Below are 21,613 nucleotides of genomic sequence, written 5' to 3' on the forward strand. Positions count from 1 at the left end.
CCTTTGACTGCAGTAGAGTCTGTTTCCCAACAGTTCAGGGAAACATTGACGCCCTGTGTACTCCAAGACCATCAGGAGATACTCATTATACAGTCTGCACTCACCTGTTCCTCAGGTGGTCCAGACCCCCTTACTGTTGCACCAAACACTTACATTATCAGGTGTCCAGAGGTTAGTTATATATCTGTATTGTTGGTGATTCTGCAGATCATCCGTAATCAGGTATATATCTGTATTGTTGGTGATACTGCAGATCACCAATAATCAGATTCTCTCTGTGTGCTGACACCGATCGTTACAAATGCCCAGCAGATACACAGATCTCTTTTGTAAGAGCACACAGAGCCCTCAGACCGCGAGGAGGAGACTCTGACCTCCCAAGAGACACTATATGCTGTCTAGAATCATTCCAAATAAAAGAAAATATCATGCGGGCTGCTAGAACACAGGATGAGATCCTATTCAACGACCCTCTATACAGCTTTTTCAGGATCTATCACTGATAACTTTCAACAAACGCAGAATTATGAAACCTCTCCTAAAGATCTTAAAATAAACAAGGCAAGGAAATTCAGCCCTTGAAAAATAGCACTACACCATGTATATAACAAAAATACAAAGGTTTATTTTATATCAATAGCACTAATACACATGTTAAAAACATTTAAAATATGCAGATAGCACCATACCTATTCATCATATAAGTTGATCATATGCAAGTATATCATACATGTATAGCCTCCATGGTAAAATAATAATCTATATATCCAATGACCATCAAGATGTTCAATTTAGAACTATCCTGGGTCTGAACCCGGGTTTATGTATCAGAGCTATATAGTGTTACCAGACCAAAAAAATTGTGAACATTTAGAGACACAAAGTGAAAAAATGAAAAAAGGTTATTAAACCAAGTGAAAAAACATAATAATATTATTAGCATTGAATATGACCCTATAGTGTAGGGAAACTGAGTGAGACCAGACGTGATATATAGGTGAATCACATAGAAACAATAGCTGAGATACTTAGCCAGGCCAGCATGGGAGGATATGGAGGATGGTGCTGAAAGAAACCCCCGGTGGACTGCCCCACCGGTATCGCGGCCGTCACGCCGCTTTTTCAAAGAGCGGGGGGATCTGCAACAGTAATGGCGCTTAGACGCCGTATATGAATAGCGCCAGCCGGAAGTGACGTCACCGGACGTGACGTCACCGCTAGATCAGCTGCCGCATGGTTGCGGAAGCATAGAGGAAGACGGCGAGGAGACCAGGACCACGCTGGAGCGCAAATACGGAAGTAAGTATCAAAAAGGAGGGATAAAGGAGATAAGCCCTATTGTAGATATAGGGAAATACTCATAGATGCACAACCATACGCCAAACAGATAGGCCAGCCATAATACAATACAGACGCAATAAGAGGGCCAATACATGGTGAACGCAAGGGGAGAAGAACAGGCACAACCTTCAGCACTATATATCTGTCATCTCACTCATTTTCACGAAACAACATATAAGTATATATATATACATATGTATAAATCTCTATATATAAAACATGCATTGCATAATGTCAGTACACCAACAAGCATGTACATTCTAGAGTCTTGTCAAAACATATATATATCTTTATCAAAGGAGCAGATGAGCAGAAATGTCCTTACAGATCAGGTCCATGGGTGTCCAAAGTAACGTTCCAATCCAAAAGGAAACAGCGGCGTAAAATGATACAAAAAAGCGTCGTACCGAAAAAAGTTCTTCAAAATCTTGAATGTCAGCATACAGAAACCGATTGCTCTATAGTCCATATAATCACAAAATAGGCCAAAGAGTGCCTACAAATGTCCATGGTCCATATAGAGAGTCCCAAAGAAGAAGGGAACAGGAATGGATATATTTATTTTATCAGCAGAGAAAAATCACAAGGATATATGCAAAGGAGGACTCTGAAATATAAGAACAAAGGTATCAATTTCTTAATATTATATACAATGCACAAAACCTATAAGAAACCAGAAAAATCTATTTCTTCATTAAGACCCATAGGTGATTTGGTGTTGAGTCTATAGATCCACCGAGCCTCTTTTTGCAGAAGGATCTTAACTATGTCCCCCCTCCTAATAGACAGTTTCACATGTTCAAGGCCACAGACCCGCATTTTAGTGTATGAACCAGCATGGTGGTCCAGATAGTGAGCTGCTACGGAGGTAAGGGTTTTACCTTCCTTGCGGTGTCTCTCGGCTAATCTGATGTTAGATAAGTGTTGTTGTACTCTTTTCTTAAGGGCATTTTTAGTCTGGCCAACATAGATCTTGGGGCAGGAACATATAAGGGCATAAATTACTCCGTTAGTACGGCAGTTAATATACTGTTTGAGCTTGTATTCATTATTACCTGTTGCATCTTTGATGTTGCTCTGGCTATGCATTAGAGGACATATATTGCAGGCTCCACAGGGATAGCTACCATGGACAAGTGACCCCCGTGTGTGAAAAGATATAGGTCTATAGTGGCTAGAACAAAGCCGGTCCCTTAATGTAGGACATCTTTTTGCAGTCACTGAAGGACGTGGCATAATATATTTAGAAATGTCAGAATCAGCCTGTAATATGGGCCACGCCTTCTCAAGAGATTTATAAATATTAGACCAGTTGTTATTATAGGTGGTACTCAGTCTCACCAGATTTTCATGAATTCGTGGTCTCGAGTTTATCAAGTCACTGCGATTTTTCATCCTAGCTCTATGGAAGGCAGACTTGATCACTTTGTTGGGGTATCCCCGGTCTGCAAATCGTTGTCTCAAAATACCAGCTTGCCTGTAGAAATCAACATCGTTAGAACATAAACGTCTCAACCTTAGAAACTGGCTATAAGGAATGTTATCCTTAAGCGATTTATTATGTGCACTTTTATAATGTAGAAAGCTGTTAACAGATGTAGGCTTACGATAAAGATCAGAGGTTAATGTGCCATCCTTCTGTATGCGTATTAATACATCCAAGAATTCGACCTGCTCCAGAGAAATCTGTGATGTCAAAAAGATATTCATTGTATTATGATTCAACTCAGAAATGAACTTGTTAGCCAATTCTACAGGACCATTCCATAAAACAAGCAGGTCATCTATGTAGCGATGCCAGGCTAAGATATAGGGGTGGTAAACAGTAAATTGTTCACCTAAAACTATCTCACGTTCCCAATATCCCAAAAATAAATTAGCTATTGCCGGAGCACATTTTGCTCCCATGGCAACACCACATACCTGTTTATAATATTTGCTATTGAACAAGAAGAAATTATGGTCCAGAATGTACTGAAGCAATTGTAGCAGAAAGGTATGCAGATCCTTTTGGGTGGCATCCTCCATTTGCAAGAAGTATTCGACAGTGGTCACAGCCCATTCATGTGAGATATTCGTGTACAATGATTCAACATCACAAGTAATAAGTATTGTCCCGGTAGGTACTCTAAGTTCATCAAGGATCCTGAGTAAGTCCAGACTGTCTCTAAGGTAGGAGTCAAGAGCCAATACATGAGGTTGCAAAAAGAAATCAATAAAGGAACAGGCAGGAGCAGTAAGACTATTAATGCCAGCTATTATAGGTCGGCCAGGAGGGTTTTGCAGGGTCTTATGGATTTTGGGCAACATGTAAAAAGTGGCTGTGGTAGGAGTTTTGGGGAAAAGGTATTCAAACTCTTTAGCAGAAATAATTCCCGAATCCTTGGCATTGAACAATAAAGTTTCAAGTTGGACCTGATAATATTCAGTTGGATCACCTGGCAGGACTAAATAATTAACAGTATTATTAAGCTGTCTATAGGCTTCCTTTAAATACATCTCATGTGGCCACAGGACTATATTGCCCCCTTTATCTGCTTCTTTTATTATGAAACCCTGATGATTCCTCAGGGTCTCAATAGCATTGAGCTCCTGTACACTAAGATTATGAATGTGGTTTCTCTTGGGTGCCATGTTCTGGATTTCTTTCAACATAACTTCAAAAAATATTCTGATAGATGGATGGTTGTGAAATGGTGGCATATATTTCGAAGGATTCCTAAATAGTCTACTACGTTGACTCACCATATCCTGTCCGACTGATGCTTCCTCCAAGAGTTCCATAAGGTCCGTCAGAGCTTGTCTGTCTGTACTTGTGAGTTCAGAGTCCATTGTAGATGGAGAATCAAAGTATTTTTTAAAGGCCAGCTTTCTACAGAAAAGATAAACATCTTTAACCAGTTCAAATTTGTCAAGGTTTTTTGATGGAGAAAAGGTAAGTCCCTTACGCAGTACTGATTCCTCAGTTTCTGTCAGCACATATCCAGAGAGATTAACTATACTCAAAATCTGGGATTCTGTTGGTCCCATACTCTCCTGCGTTTGACATGAAGCGGAGTTCTCAATAGATCTCTTAGTCTGTCTAGATTTGCGGCCCCCACGTCTGGTTCGCCGTCTGTGTCACTGGATAAAAAAATCATCACTTTGCAAGTCAGAAGATTTTGAGCGAGACAGACGTGATTTTGATTCAGGTACGGCCTACAGGTGGACACATAGAGGCAATGGCAGATACTACCAACGCCGACCAAAACCTAGACCCAAGGGTGCCAATCCACCACAACCTACAGGTGGCAGAAATCCACAACCTCATAAACCTATAGAACAGGGTGCTTCTGGCACATCTTGTGACTTGCAAAGTGATGATTTTTTATCCAGCGACACAGACGGCGAACCAGACGTGGGGGCCGCAAATCTAGACAGACTAAGAGATCTATTGAGAACTCCGCTTCATGTCAAACGCAGGAGAGTATGGGACCAACAGAATCCCAGATTTTGAGTATAGTTAATCTCTCTGGATATGTGCTGACAGAAACTGAGGAATCAGTACTGCATAAGGGACTTACCTTTTCTCCATCAAAAAACCTTGACAAATTTGAACTGGTTAAAGATGTTTATCTTTTCTGTAGAAAGCTGGCCTTTAAAAAATACTTTGATTCTCCATCTACAATGGACTCTGAACTCACAAGTACAGACAGACAAGCTCTGACGGACCTTATGGAACTCTTGGAGGAAGCATCAGCCGGACAGGATATGGTGAGTCAACGTAGTAGACTATTTAGGAATCCTTCGAAATATATGCCACCATTTCACAACCATCCATCTATCAGAATATTTTTTGAAGTTATGTTGAAAGAAATCCAGAACATGGCACCCAAGAGAAACCACATTCATAATCTTAGTGTACAGGAGCTCAATGCTATTGAGACCCTGAGGAATCATCAGGGTTTCATAATAAAAGAAGCAGATAAAGGGGGCAATATAGTCCTGTGGCCACATGAGATGTATTTAAAGGAAGCCTATAGACAGCTTAATAATACTGTTAATTATTTAGTCCTGCCAGGTGATCCAACTGAATATTATCAGGTCCAACTTGAAACTTAATTGTTCAATACCAAGGATTCGGGAATTATTTCTGCTAAAGAGTTTGAATACCTTTTCCCCAAAACTCCTACCACAGCTACTTTTTACATGTTGCCCAAAATCCATAAGACCCTGCAAAACCCTCCTGGCCGACCTATAATAGCTGGCATTAATAGTCTTACTGCTCCTGCCTGTTCCTTTATTGATTTCTTTTTGCAACCTCATGTATTGGCTCTTGACTCCTACCTTAGAGACAGTCTGGACTTACTCAGGATCCTTGATGAACTTAGAGTACCTACCAGGACAATACTTATTACTTGTGATGTTGAATCATTGTACACGAATATCTCACATGAATGGGCTGTGACCACTGTCGAATACTTCTTGCAAATGGAGGATGCCACCCAAAAGGATCTGCATACCTTTCTGCTACAATTGCTTCAGTACATTCTGGACCATAATTTCTTCTTGTTCAATGGCAAATATTATAAACAGGTATGTGGTGTTGCCATGGGAGCAAAATGTGCTCTGGCAATAGCTAATTTATTTTTGGGATATTGGGAACGTGAGATAGTTTTTGGTGAACAATTTACTGTTTACCACCCCTATATCTTAGCCTGGCATCGCTACATAGATGACCTGCTTGTTTTATGGAATGGTCCTGTAGAGTTGGCTAACAAGTTCATTTCTGAGTTGAATCATAATACAATGAATATCTTTTTGACATCACAGATTTCTCTGGAGCAGGTCGAATTATTGGATGTATCAATACGCATACAGAAGGATGGCACATTAACCTCTGATCTTTATCGTAAGCCTACATCTGTTAACAGCTTTCTACATTATAAAAGTGCACATAATAAATCGCTTAAGGATAACATTCCTTATAGCCAGTTTCTAAGGTTGAGACGTTTATGTTCTAACGATGTTGATTTCTACAGGCAAGCTGGTATTTTGAGACAACGATTTGCAGACCGGGGATACCCCAACAAAGTGATCAAGTCTGCCTTCCATAGAGCTAGGATGAAAAATCGCAGTGACTTGATAAACTCGAGACCACGAATTCATGAAAATCTGGTGAGACTGAGTACCACCTATAATAACAACTGGTCTAATATTTATAAATCTCTTGAGAAGGCGTGGCCCATATTACAGGCTGATTCGGACATTTCTAAATATATTATGCCACGTCCTTCAGTGACTGCAAAAAGATGTCCTACATTAAGGGACCGGCTTTGTTCTAGCCACTATAGACCTATATCTTTTCACACACGGGGGTCACTTGTCCATGGTAGCTATCCCTGTGGAGCCTGCAATATATGTCCTCTAATGCATAGCCAGAGCAACATCAAAGATGCAACAGGTAATAATGAATACAAGCTCAAACAGTATATTAACTGCCGTACTAACGGAGTAATTTATGCCCTTATATGTTCCTGCCCCAAGATCTATGTTGGCCAGACTAAAAATGCCCTTAAGAAAAGAGTACAACAACACTTATCTAACATCAGATTAGCCGAGAGACACCGCAAGGAAGGTAAAACCCTTACCTCCGTAGCAGCTCACTATCTGGACCACCATGCTGGTTCATACACTAAAATGCGGGTCTGTGGCCTTGAACATGTGAAACTGTCTATTAGGAGGGGGGACATAGTTAAGATCCTTCTGCAAAAAGAGGCTCGGTGGATCTATAGACTCAACACCAAATCACCTATGGGTCTTAATGAAGAAATAGATTTTTCTGGTTTCTTATAGGTTTTGTGCATTGTATATAATATTAAGAAATTGATACCTTTGTTCTTATATTTCAGAGTCCTCCTTTGCATATATCCTTGTGATTTTTCTCTGCTGATAAAATAAATATATCCATTCCTGTTCCCTTCTTCTTTGGGACTCTCTATATGGACCATGGACATTTGTAGGCACTCTTTGGCCTATTTTGTGATTATATGGACTATAGAGCAATCGGTTTCTGTATGCTGACATTCAAGATTTTGAAGAACTTTTTTCGGTACGACGCGTTTTTGTATCATTTTACGCCGCTGTTTCCTTTTGGATTGGAACTTTACTTTGGACACCCATGGACCTGATCTGTAAGGACATTTCTGCTCATCTGCTCCTTTGATAAAGATATATATATGTTTTGACAAGACTCTAGAATGTACATGCTTGTTGGTGTACTGACATTATGCAATGCATGTTTTATATATAGAGATTTATACATATGTATATATATATACTTATATGTTGTTTCGTGAAAATGAGTGAGATGACAGATATATAGTGCTGAAGGTTGTGCCTGTTCTTCTCCCCTTGCGTTCACCATGTATTGGCCCTCTTATTGCGTCTGTATTGTATTATGGCTGGCCTATCTGTTTGGCGTATGGTTGTGCATCTATGAGTATTTCCCTATATCTACAATAGGGCTTATCTCCTTTATCCCTCCTTTTTGATACTTACTTCCGTATTTGCGCTCCAGCGTGGTCCTGGTCTCCTCGCCGTCTTCCTCTATGCTTCCGCAACCATGCGGCAGCTGATCTAGCGGTGACGTCACGTCCGGTGACGTCACTTCCGGCTGGCGCTATTCATATACGGCGTCTAAGCGCCATTACTGTTGCAGATCCCCCCGCTCTTTGAAAAAGCGGCGTGACGGCCGCGATACCGGTGGGGCAGTCCACCGGGGGTTTCTTTCAGCACCATCCTCCATATCCTCCCATGCTGGCCTGGCTAAGTATCTCAGCTATTGTTTCTTTACTTTCAAAAGTTTTTTATTGTTATTAATTTTCAAGATAAACGTTTGTGCAATATATGGTATCAGAATTATAAACAAGCGTATGACAAACTAATCCACATACATTCCCTTTAGGTGGTACAGGAAACAGAGGATAGAAATTAGCATAGGACATCTAATGTACAGTATATTTTCTTTTAAACAGCTTTAAACAAGAGGAAGAAGACATCGAACAGAAAGCTTGGAGTATCAGCAGATCCGGATGTTCTTTTAATATAACATAGTTTGCATAAAGTTAGATGGAGTCCACATAGAGTTCTTCCACAATTAGTATTGGTCCAGTGTTCCTTTGATGTGAGTTCCATAGGGTGATGATAACCAAGGGGACCAAATGGAAGAAAACTTTGAGGTGTCCTCGTTAGTTAGAGCCATTATGTATTCGTTCAGACAAATATAATTTACTTTTTGTACTACCTTTTCCCAACTCAGGTCCTTAGAAAGCCAATTTTGTGCTATATGTGATCTAGTGGCTACTAGTATTTTTGTGAATAAAGTGTTTTCTAGACTGGATAAATTAGTTAAACCTGTATTCAGTAAGGCTGGCAAGGGGTTTAAGGTGGAAGGTTTGCCCCAGAACTTTTTTGTTAAGTAGAAGGTCTTGGACCAGAGTGATTGTACTACTGGGCAGCCCCACCAAGTGTGGAAAAGATCTCCCAGTGCCAGGCAGCCTCTGTAACATGTATTAGGCCTCTGTGTGTTATACTTGTTTATCCTTGAAGGGGTTAGATAAGTACGAAATAAAAGCCTGATAGACGTTTCAGCTAAGGAAATGTTATTTGAGCTTTTAAAGGTATTTTTCCATATTAGTGTCCACTGTGCCTCTGTAATTTCGTAACCCAAGTCTTTTTCCCAGTGCTTTTGATATGGGTTCTTCTGGTTATTCAGTGGTGTAATAAGTATTTTGTAAATTAATGAGATTGAAATAGGCAGGTCTTTCCCCTTGTTTATTATTCCTTCTATCAGAGTTAGTGATGGGACCTGGTTGCCTTTCCAGTGTTGAGAAATATAATGTTGCAATTGTAGAGAGTGGAATACCTCGGACACAGGGGGGGATATTGTGTCAAAGACACTACCCTCCCCTTTCTTGAGTATGTCATAAAAGGTCCTAAAGTTATTTGAGGACCACCAGTGGAAATTTTTTGGTTCCAGGCCGGGGGGGAATTCAGGGTTTCTAGTTATAGGAGCCAAAGGGGAGACCTCAGTCAGGAGTCTATATTTAAATCTCAGAATGTTCCATAGTTTAAAGGAAAATGCGATATAGGGATTTTTTGAGTTTAATATATCTTTTGGAATGACTCTTACCCAGATCAGATCTTGTATTCGGTATGGTGAAGTAACGGAGTTTTCAATATCTCTCCATTGTGAGGTATGATTTTTAGAGCAGGTGCTCAGTAATTGAGAGGTTCTGGCGGCATAGAAGAATTTTGTTATGTCTGGGACTCCCAGTCCTCCCTCCATTTTGTTTCTAGTCATGATAGGTGATGCTATTCGGGGTTTTCTTTTGCCTCAGACAAATCGAAATATTTCTTTTTGAAATTTTTTGAGTTGTGTTAGGGGGATTTCTATAGGGAGGGATCTAAAGAGATATAATAGTTTGGGTAAGATAATCATTTTTGTAGAAGTGATTCTGCCTATCCAGGATAGGTTCAGTCTGCTCCAAGAGTTTAGTTTAAGAGATAGGGCTTTAAACAAGGGTGGGTAATTTTGTTCATAAAGGGTTTTGTGGGAGCTGGCGATTTGAATGCCCAAGTATTTTAAGCTTTTGTCTTTCCATATAAATTGGAAATTTTCCCTGATTTGTGTCTCTAATTTGGTAGGAAAATTTATGAAGAGGGCTTCAGTTTTTTCTTGGTTTCCTTTTAGGCCTGAGGCTAAACCAAAGGTTTTTAAAATTTTGAGAGTGTTGGGTAATGAGACAATTGGTTCTGTAAGTGTCAGTAAGAGGTCATCTGCGAATGCATTACATTTGTATGATTTTGACCCGACTTGGAAGCCCTTTATGGAGTTGTTTGATCTTATGGCTTCTAGTAGTGTTTCGAATGCTAGAATGAATAGGGCCGGGGAGAGAGGGCATCCCTGCCTAGTCCCTCTTTTGATAAAAAAGGAGTCTGAGAAGCTTCCCGCGGATAATATAGAGGCGGAGGGATTGGAATATAAAGTTTTAAGAATTTGGAGGAAAGGACCGTTAAATCCGAACTTATTTAGAACTGCATAGAGGAATTCCCAGTTTAGTGAATCAAAGGCCTTCTCTATGTCCACTGCCAGCAGTAACATAGGAAGGCCTTTGTGATTGGCTAGGTGGATTAGGTTACAAACCTTTCTTATATTGTCCGTACCCTGTCTAGTTTTAATGAATCCGACTTGATCGGAGTTTACTAGTTGAGGGATATAGGTGTTTAGTCTATCTGCTAGAAGTTTCGTTAAAATTTTGTGATCGATATTTATTAGCGAAATAGGTCTGTAATTTTTGCAAAGTGTATTATCTCTGCCCTCTTTTGGGATTACTGTAATTGTTGCATTATTTGAAGATTGGGAAATAGGATGACCATCTCTAATTGCCGATAGGTAAGTTAATAAGTGGGGGGCTATAATTTCTTGGAAAGTTTTATAATATTGGCCTGTTATGCCGTCTGGTCCTGGGGCTTTTGAAGTTTTTAGTTTTTTGATAATCTGAAGGATTTCCGTTAAGGTAAAGGGTTGATTAATGCAGTCCATCTGTTGTTGAGTTAATTGGGGAAGATTAATCTGGCTCAGAAAATCCCGTATAGCATCTGGTGTAGAGGATTTATTGTTTGTGTAAAGTTTTTCATAGAATTCTCTAAATAGTTCCGATATTTTGTCTGGGTTGTGTGTTACCCCTCCTCTAGGTAGCTTGATTGGGGAGAATCTGGACGCCCCCTTTATGCCCGCCAATTTTTTAGCTAGAGTCGAGTTAGCTTTGTTGGCTAAGTGGTAGTTTTTGCTGCCCAACCAGCGGAATGACCTCGCTACCTCTTCTGTGCTAATAGTGTCCAGCTGTTCTCTTACTATATTGATTTGTCTTAAGAGAGGTATTGATTTAGTAGTGTGGTACCTGTCCCACAAAGTCTGTAGTTCCTTTTCCAGGGCCGTCTTATTAGCCTCCTTATCTTTTTTTGCAGATGACGTGAGGCTGATAAGATGGCCCCTTATATAGGCCTTGTGGGCATCCCACCAGTTACTCACTTTTGTGTCTTCCGGTTTGTTAAATTGAAAATATTCTCTCAGTAGTTGTGAGAGTCTATCTACCCATTTAGGGTTGTTTAAAATAAAGGGTGGAGTTCTCCACCTTCGTAAATTAGTAGACGTACCTTGGGAATTAAAAGTTGTACAGATAATTGAATGGTCCGACAGGGGTGTATGTATAATTATTGAGCCTTTTATCCTGGTGGTGTATGTCTTAGAGGAAAAAATATAATCTAGTCTCGAGGAACTATGGTGGGGATTAGAGAAGAAGGAGAAATCTATTTTTTTGGGATGCGTTTCTCTCCATGTATCTGTTAAGTTACATTCTTTCAATAATTTTATGAATGATTTGGGAGGGGTCGGTCTGTTAGAGGGATTGGTAGTGGCTTGGTGATCCAATTTGGGGTTTATAACTAAATTCATGTCTCCCCCTATGATCATATGGGTTGTGGCACATTTTTGGATGTTCTCTATTAATTCTGCGAAAAAAGCTCCATTTTTGGTTGAGGGAGCATATACATTAATAAGTAGAGTTGGGGTTCCTGATAGTTCTCCTTCCAGAAATATGTAACGTCCTTCTTTGTCGGTTAATTTCGTCTTAAGTGTAAAAGGAGTGTTTTTATGGAAAAGTATAGCAACTCCGCCCCTTTTATCTGTGGTGTGGCTGGATAGATAGAATTCGGGATAATTCTTGTGGAAGAACTTTGGGTGTGAAGTCTTAGAAAAGTGGGTTTCCTGAAGCATGATTATGGAGGGGTTCCTCGAGGCATAATCACGCATACATTTTGCTCTTTTAATTGGGCTATTAATGCCCTGAACATTATGGGATATTACTTTCATGTGTTAGGGTGTCTGATGGGTATAGTTGCTATACTTTCCCATTTATACTAGCTTTGGAACAGTTCCTGAGCGTATATAAGTATATAATACTGACTGGTCTCTCGGTATTGTGTTTTTGGTTTTGAAAATTGTGGACCTTTATGCATGTCATATAATCCTTTCTGCTGTTTAGAATGAGCATACATTAGATGTGGGCTGATATGTCTGTATAGATGTGGGTATCCTATGCTAATCAGTAAGAGTGAAATCTCACATAAATATTCAAATACTTGCGAACACATTCTTAGTAAACCGGGAAATTATGGAGCTACACTTAACATAGCAGGACCTGTAACATAAAATTATTAACACATTTTGTACTACCTAACTACAGACTTCAACAAGCAGTCCTTAAAGTATTTACGGGGAGATATAGGAGCAAGTCTCCTGCTTACCACTTGGACCTCCGTTTGTCGTTTCGCGTTTGGTTGTTAGTAAGAGAGTCTTTGTGGTATTTGTGTGTCCCCTAGATAGGTTGAGATTGTACTTGTTCAGTCGTTATCGTTGCTGGATCTCGGTGCTCTCGGTATCTTGGAGGGGGTCAAGTGTCTGTCTTTACTCCTTTTGTATTTTGTATGCTGGACCTCACTCCAATCTCTGGTGAGCCTTTTAGTTTTGCTGGAGGAGTCCATGGGTGTCTCGATTGCTACATCCTGTACACCATTTTCTTTAAGGACTCTCAGGCCTTCTTCAAGGGAGTGAACTTGATACTTCTTCGGACCAAAGTTGAATGCCAGTGCAAAAGGGAATCTCCATCTATATTGAACCGCTCTCTGCTGTAAAGCTGTTGTTATTGGTTTTAGAGCTTTACGCTTTGCCAGGGTTATTGGTGACAGATCCGGATAGATCTGCACTTTGTGTTCTCCGATTCCACCTGGTCCCATGTCTCGGGCGGCTCTGATAATCTCCTCCTTGGTTTCGGAATAGTGCATTTTTAAGATGATGTCCCTCGGCCAGTCTGGATTTTTTGGTGCTTTCAGGGCCCTGTGGATTCTATCGAATCTAAACATTTCGTCTTGGTGATTGGGTAGAAGGGCCTTGAATAGCGCAGTAACATAACTTTTAAAATCTTCCACAGACTCAGGAACTGATCGTATTCTTAGGTTTTCCCTCCTACCTCTATTATCAAGATCCTCCAGCTTGCTTTCCGTGCTGAGCTGTCTGTCCTCCTGGGCTGCGTTCTGATTCTGGAGGCCTGTAATGATATCAGCAGCTTCATCCATCTTGTACTCCAGCCTGCTAGTTCTGTCTCCCAGGTCCTCCAGCTGCGCGGATAGTGTGGAGACCGCGGCTCTTATTTCGTTAGTAAAGGAGGCTTTGAGGTCTGATAAAAGATCTGTAATGTCTTTTAGGGAGAAATCAGTCCGGTGTACTGATTCACTTTCCTTTCCAGTGAGAGCGCGAGTCTCCTGTGTTTTCTCGGCGGCCATCTTAGCTGCTGCTGCTGCTGCTCCGCGCGGCTTGAAGAAGTCCAGCGATCTGGGCGCTAATTCCTTAGCTTTGCTCTGGGAAGAAGGCATACGGTGTATGGAGCAGGTTGTCCCCTATAACTCTATGCCGATGTTGTCTAGTTTGGGTCCGTAGATCAGGAGTTATGCCATTTAAGGTCCTTGCTATGGACGGAGCTCACGGAGTTAGCATCCTTCTCTCTCCGCGCCGCGCATGCGCCCTCCTCAGCTATTGTTTCTATGTGATTCACCTATATATCACGTCTGGTCTCACTCAGTTTCCCTACACTATAGGGTCATATTCAATGCTAATAATATTATTATGTTTTTTCACTTGGTTTAATAACCTTTTTTCATTTTTTCACTTTGTGTCTCTAAATGTTCACAATTTTTTTGGTCTGGTAACACTATATAGCTCTGATACATGAACCCGGGTTCAGACCCAGGATAGTTCTAAATTGAACATCTTGATGGTCATTGGATATATAGATTATTATTTTACCATGGAGGCTATACATGTATGATATACTTGCATATGATCAACTTATATGATGAATAGGTATGGTGCTATCTGCATATTTTAAATGTTTTTAACATGTGTATTAGTGCTATTGATATAAAATAAACCTTTGTATTTTTGTTATATACATGGTGTAGTGCTATTTTTCAAGGGCTGAATTTCCTTGCCTTGTTTATTGTTAGTATACAGCCCAAGCACACATCAATTGGGTATGAGTGCAGATAAGTGTCGGTTCTAAAGATCTTAAAAGATAAAGGATTTTCCTATAGATGGCGTATCCCCTTTGCTTTAACAGTCCTGCATGATGGCAAAGTGATCGTTTTAAGATCCCCGTCTGGCCTCTCCGATTTTTGTGATGACCTAGGCCTAGGCCAGATAGACATTCCGAACTGGGAGACTGCTCCATTGTTTCCACGCCCGTTTTTTCCAAAGGTCCCCGCCGCAACCAGGGAAATGCCAACCGTATCAGACACAGATCTGCCAGCAGCAATGGTGAAGAATCTAACAAAAGACCCATCCTTGACCGCCAGGAGCAGGAATCCTCAGGAGAAGACTAACTATGTTTTTTCCAATGTTGGTGCGCAAGGCCTTTCTTATGCTTCTATGACCTTTTTGGTGCTTCTCACGGAGATCAGCAATATCCAAGCGGTCACAACTCTATTGTGCACTTTCCCTGTAAATATGAAGCGACCCCCCCCTTTTGTGATCTCCCCCTCCTTTTTCTCATCAAGAAAGGACATTTCACCATACCACCCTCACCAGGGTATACTGACATCAAGTTTAATTATACCTCTGACTTGGGTGATATGAGCCCATGGTGATACTTCAGAGGTCATCCTTAGTGCTATTCACCCTGAAAAGACCTCATTCAAATTACCTGCTACAGTCCGTAGATTGTGTATTTTTACCGCCTTAATGATATCCCCAAGCATTTGTTTGATATATTCTCTGTGCTCATCATGAGTATAAAATCTCAGGCTAAACTACAAGTTGATCTTTTAATATAAACAAAATGCTCCTCTGAGCCATTCCGCTACACTCAGTTTATCTGCTTATACTTATAGGACAGGTTTGTGGCATGGGAGCACACTAACGACAACCTAAGTTTGTCTCTTCTGGGATTATGATAATTAGTCACCCTGTGTATTGCATATCTCTAAGTAAGCTTATAGTGAGAATGTTTATTCATTTAAACCACTGTATTGCACAATCTTAACTTGTTGTATTGAAATAAGGACTTCCAGTACTGTATGAGGTTTTATGTGAATGCTTGGGGATCTGGGGGAGACAGGGGTCGGCCACGTAATGAGAGTTTTCTCTCTTATTGTAAACTTATAGCATCCCATTGTACTATATACTTGACTCAATCATATCTGTGATGACTGCGTGGCTGTTCCCCTGTCTCTTCCAGAGCACATGTACGCTCCTCCCTCACCACCATCACTGATTTCATATGTAGGCTCAGGGATATTGGCCTCGATTCATCATTCTCTTTGAGATAACTTTTTCCAGTTTGTTAAATTACCAAATTCGAAGTTTAGCGATTTCTAGTTGTATTCATCAAGGTTTTTCCTCATTCGGTGTGAATTCGATAACAATTCGGTAACCATTCGGTAACGTGTCGATATTTCCATTTTACAGCGGTAATTTAACACAAGGCCATAAGATTCCCATGGAATTGTGGGTAAAAGGCAGTCCTTTGAACACTACGTAGCAACATTCTGAATAGGGCTTAACACCTGCACCAGGATTCTGGAAGTGGCTTGGGACAATCCCACAATTTGATCGGAGCCTTTTCTAAAAAAAATATATAGTGCAGCTAGCAAATTAGTTAACCCTGGCACTGCCTGTGTTCTCTTACAAGATGATTTAAGAGAAATGCAGATGTCCTGTTATAGCAAATCTATTCTCTTGCAAATTGATCTGGTTCTAGACCTTATTCTTGCCCTTCTGCACCTTTGAATCACTCTCAGCTGATACATAACCACTTCAAATGGCTCCATCTTCTCTGTCAGCAATGATCTGACAGGAATAACGACAGAGCAGTGAAGGAGATAACTAATCCTAAATGTAACGCTAAACCACGCCCACTTTCATTTTCATGAATTGCACTTTCTTCCGTTTTAACACATCACTAACGAATTATTACCGAATGATTACCGAATGCTCGCTAACAGCTGTAGATAAATTTGATGAATCCTGAAATCAACTTAACGAATTCGGTATTTTACCAAACTGTTGTTAACCAATTCGATAAGTCTTGATGAATCGAGGCCATAGTCCAAGCTTTCGTTTATACTGTGTTAAATATATGACACGGTGAGGATGATACTAAAGCTCCTTCCCTATTTTATCTCTACTCTATATGCTTATTCCCAGTAGCTTATACCGCAAAGGTCAGAAATATTCATATATGGTTGATGTAACCCACATTATGGGACTGGCACAGAGTAGATGAGTGACTCTTCTTATCCTCTGATTCCTAGATGGAGATTGTGAAGTGTGACGGTCGGGTGTGCCTCACCCTGAAGCCAGCAGCCAAACCTATATATATAGACTAAACTAATATCTTTAGACTGGCGGCTCCGGGGAGATGCGCATGCGGACGCCTATCTATCCTAAGTGGATATATGTCTCTTTGGTTGCCTTATTGCCCTAGTTCTGTTTCATTCATAAGTAGTATCTAATAATAGAATAGCTGGTTTTAGCAATTTTTGCATGTTGTAAAGAGGAGGCAGCGGTTTTCCAATCGCCCTATCGCTGAAAACACTTTATCTGTTGATTAGATTTACACGGTTGTAACTAGTCATTACAGATATTGGGTGTCTTCTACGGCCCCACACAGTGTATGTGCTAGTCATATCTACACTTAGAGATGAGCGTAATGACTTAATTACGATTTTGCGAAATTTTGCGTAATTAGTGTAATTACGATTATGGCCGTAAGTACATAATCGTAATGAAGAAGGATTACGCGTAAGCGTAATTTTCGCGTCATTTTCGCATTACAGTGGGTATCGCGAAATTACGTTTGCCTTGCATGCAACCGTTTGTAAGCATAGTTACATAACGTAATTTCGCGATAGTTCATATTACTGTAAGCGTTAATTTTCGCATCGTTTTTCGCGTTACGCATATAAAATTGTGTAGTGTAGTGATATTTCGCATCAAAATTCACCATGCAGATGAAAACGCGAAAAAAAATAAGCTAAATTTTGCGAAAATTAAGCAAACCCGAAATTACGTTATGGTTTAACGCGAAATTACGTTATGAACGAAACGCGAAATTACGCGTTGAAAATTACGCTTACGGTATTTTCAATTAGGCTTTTAATGGCAATTACGCTACCATAATTTCGCATCGTAATAGCAAATTTCGCATGCGTAATTATAGTAACGCGAAATTTCGGCTCAACACTATCTACACTGATCATTTATCCCACTACTAAAGTAAGTGTTGATTTGTTTAATCACACTTACGCTGGGAGTAATCTTTCTTTGATAGTTATTGGACTCTATAATCCTTACAACTTTTATACCCGGGTCACATTCTCAATACTCTGCACCTGATGCAGCTTTGGTTTCTACAACTCTGGGTTTCTATAATCTTTACTTCTCTCTCTTCTCTAATACGCCCCTCCTCTCCCTTATCAATACTCCTCATCAGCTCATCTAGATCCCTTCTATCCCTACTACCAGATCCAACAAATGCCCCTATATCTTACCAATTCATGGGGGAAAGGACTTTCTTGCACAAAATGACTGACGCGACCAACACCTATCAGTCCCAATTAACGTGGACATTTCTCTCACTTAACGTGAATGGTTTAAACATCCCTACTAAAAGAGCCATGATATTTGACTTCCTAAAAAAAGAAAAGACTCACTTTGCTTTCCTCCAGGAAACTCATCTCAGAACAAATCATATACCATCTAGATTTGATAGATACTTTCCAACAGCCATACACACGACCTCTCAAACATCTTAAACTAAGGGTGTATCCATATTTATACACAAAAATGTCCCTTTTCTAGTGGAAGAAGTCGAGAAAAACCCAGAGGGCAGGTTTTTGTTTGTAAAGGGAAAGCTACACAACCGTCTCTTTACTCTAGCAACAATTTACGCACCTAACAAACAACAGCCTTTCTTTATTGCATCAACCCTCAATCGCCTCTCGTATTTCACATCAGGCATTCTGATTTTAGGAGGCAATTTCTATATACCTCTACAACCATTGACTGATTGCTCGAATGGTTCTTCCACATTATCCTACAGGGCACTAAAATTCATTATGTCCAACCTACAAAAATTGACACTTATGGACCCTTGAAGAATAACACACCCTCATGAGAAAGATTACACTTTCTTTTCCCCCATCCACCAAAAGTATTCCCGTATTGACTACTTTCTTGTAGCACAAAGAGACCTTACACTCATACGTGCCCCATCCATTGGCACCAAGACAATTTCGGATCACTCTCCTATTTCCCTAATAGTGAGCCTCCCTGAGAAAATAAGTAAATCCTGGTGCTGGAGGCTCAATCCTCAAATCTTAGCTGATAAAGCCAGAGTAGCTACCATATCGACAGCGTTAGACAATTATTTTCAGGACCACATGCACACTGATACATCCACCCTTACAATCTGGGAGGCTCACAAACCAGTGATTAGGGGATGCCTAATACAGTGGGGAGCCAAATTAAAAAAGGAAAAAGAGGAGGGAATAATTAAACTTTCAGAAGAGATTTGTAACTTAGAAAAGCTTCATAAGCAATCTCTTGCTACACAAGCATTAGAAACCCTAACCGAGCGTAGGTCCAGACTACACTCCCTACTATTTACTGAGGCCAAACAAAAAATTCTGTCTGGGAAGAAAATTTTCTATGAATTAGGAAATAAAAGCGGTAAATACTTAGCAAAAGCTCTACGCCCAAAAATGTTGCACTCTCATATCCCTACCATCATTGACGCCAAACAAAACAAACTAGTTAAATCTGAGGATATAGTTGAGGAGTTTCGCAGATTCTACAAAGAACTGTATAATCTGCAAGACTTACATCCAGAGAAAAGGCCACACTAATCCAGAGCTAATAAAATTGCAGAATACTTAACTAAATTCTCCTCGCCTCTTAACATTTCGTAAGACGATTTAAAAGACCTCGAAGCTCCAATATCTGAGGATGAGTTTTTAGTGGCGGTTAAAAACTTGAAACCTGGCAAAGAACCTGGACCTTATTGGTTCAGCTCTCAATATTACAAATTGTTTGCTAAAGTGCTAGCTCCAGCTTTTACTTCAGCCTTCAACTCAATTACCCCTGATACAATTCCTTCCACCCGATTCCTAGAGGCGCATATAACAGTTATCCCTAAACCTGGGAAAGATGCCAGGCTATGTTCTAATTATAGGCCCATCTCCCTTCTCAATCTGGATGCCAAAATATTTGCTAAAATTTTGGCAAATAGACTCATTCCTTTTATCCCAGATCATATCAAGATAGATCAATCAGGCTTTATTCCAGGAAGAGAGGCCAGAGATAACGCTACGAGAACAGTGGGTGCTATGGCTTTAACTAAAAAACTCAAACTCAAAGCCTTCCTTCTTTCAACTGATGCTGAAAAGGCATTTGACAGGGTGACGTGGGACTTTTTCCGTGCGGCCCTGTCATGCCTAGGTCTTGGTCCAAATATTCTAAACTGGATAAACCTATTATACTCCAACCCCTCTGCTAAAGTAAAGGCTAATGGCTTACTTTCTGATAAATTCACTATTTCCAATGGTACACGACAAGGGTGCCCCCTCTCCCCCCTGCTTTATGTAATCTACCTGGAAACTTTTCTCAATGCCGTGAGATCAAGCCCCACAATTAGAGGGATACAAACAAAATCTTCAGAACATGTAGTGGCCGCTTTTGCCGATGACTTAATTATTTTTCTCCAAGACCCTTTAACATCTATACCCAATCTATTGAAGCAGTTTGAACAATTTGGCTCCCTCTCCAACCTTAAAATAAACTTTCATAAGTCAAGAGCCCTAAACATCTCATTAGATCCTGAACTAGTTAAGCACTGCCAAACAACATTCACGTTCTCCTGGTCAACGGAATCATTACACTACCTAGGAATAGATATCCCCCATAATCTAAGCAACATCTTTGTGAGCAATTTCATTCTTCTAAGTAAAAAGCTTAACTCAGACTTAACATCCTGGGGCACTAAAGAAAAGCTTTCCTGGTTTGACAGAATAGCCTCTGTCAAGATGACTCTGCTTCCAAGATTTCTCTATGTTAGCCAATGCCTTCCAATTGCCTTACCGCCAACATATATTAAAGATCTCCAATCCGCTATCAATAAATGTATCTGGGAAGGGAAGCCCCCAAGAATCAAACAATCAACCTTGATTCTCCCCAAGGAATTGGGTGGCATGGCACTTCCGGATATTCACACATATCACCTGGCCTCACAATTAAGCAGAGCCATCGAATGGTCTAACTACATCTCCACCAAACAATGGGCACAAGTTGAGGGAGAAAACTCCGACATCCCAACCTCTAGCCTGGGCTGGGCAGACTTCCCCACAACCACGCGTAATTTATGGGAAAACCCCCTGATTGAAGCTACAACCAAAAGCATGCGTAAATATTTACCACCTAAGGGCTTGGCGTCCTTCCCTGGCAGGCTCACCTCCCTCTTCAATAACCCCGCTTTTTCTCCAGGACAGGATATAGCCTTTCTCCAAAATTGGCCCAATGGTAGTTGTCCTAGACTCCAGGATTTTGTCAGTAACGGTACAGTTAAGTCTCTACCTGATCTCAATGCCATGAGAAACAATTGCCAACTATCCCAGTGGCAATATTTCCAAATTCGTCATTTTATACAAACTATCTCCAGAAAAGTTAACTGGTCCACACCACTTTCCCTCTTTGAAAGACTAATATGCAGCAAAGGACCCCATAGGCATTTAATATCTCAACTTTATCAACTCCTCCTTACAAGGCCACTACCCAACAAAACAAGATTCCAGGAGGAATGGGAGAGTGATCTGGAAACACAATACTCTGATGATCATTGGCAACAACTCCTTTCTCTCAACCATAAGGACTCCATAAGTGTCAACATACAAGAATTAGGTTACAAGATTATAACCAGATGGTACAGGACACCAAAATTATTACATAGAATCTTTCCTTCAGTCTCTGACAGGTGCTGGAGATGCAATCAATCAGAGGGTTCACTTCTACATATTTTTGGGGAGTGCCCAAAAATACAAACCTACTAGACTCAGATTCACCAACTAATTAAAGATATAACGTGGGACAAGGTCCCTTTCACGCCGGCTTCGCTTCTTCTCC

The sequence above is a fragment of the Hyperolius riggenbachi genome, chromosome 4 (assembly GCF_040937935.1).
Source record: "Hyperolius riggenbachi isolate aHypRig1 chromosome 4, aHypRig1.pri, whole genome shotgun sequence".
NCBI lineage: Eukaryota > Metazoa > Chordata > Amphibia > Anura > Hyperoliidae > Hyperolius > Hyperolius riggenbachi.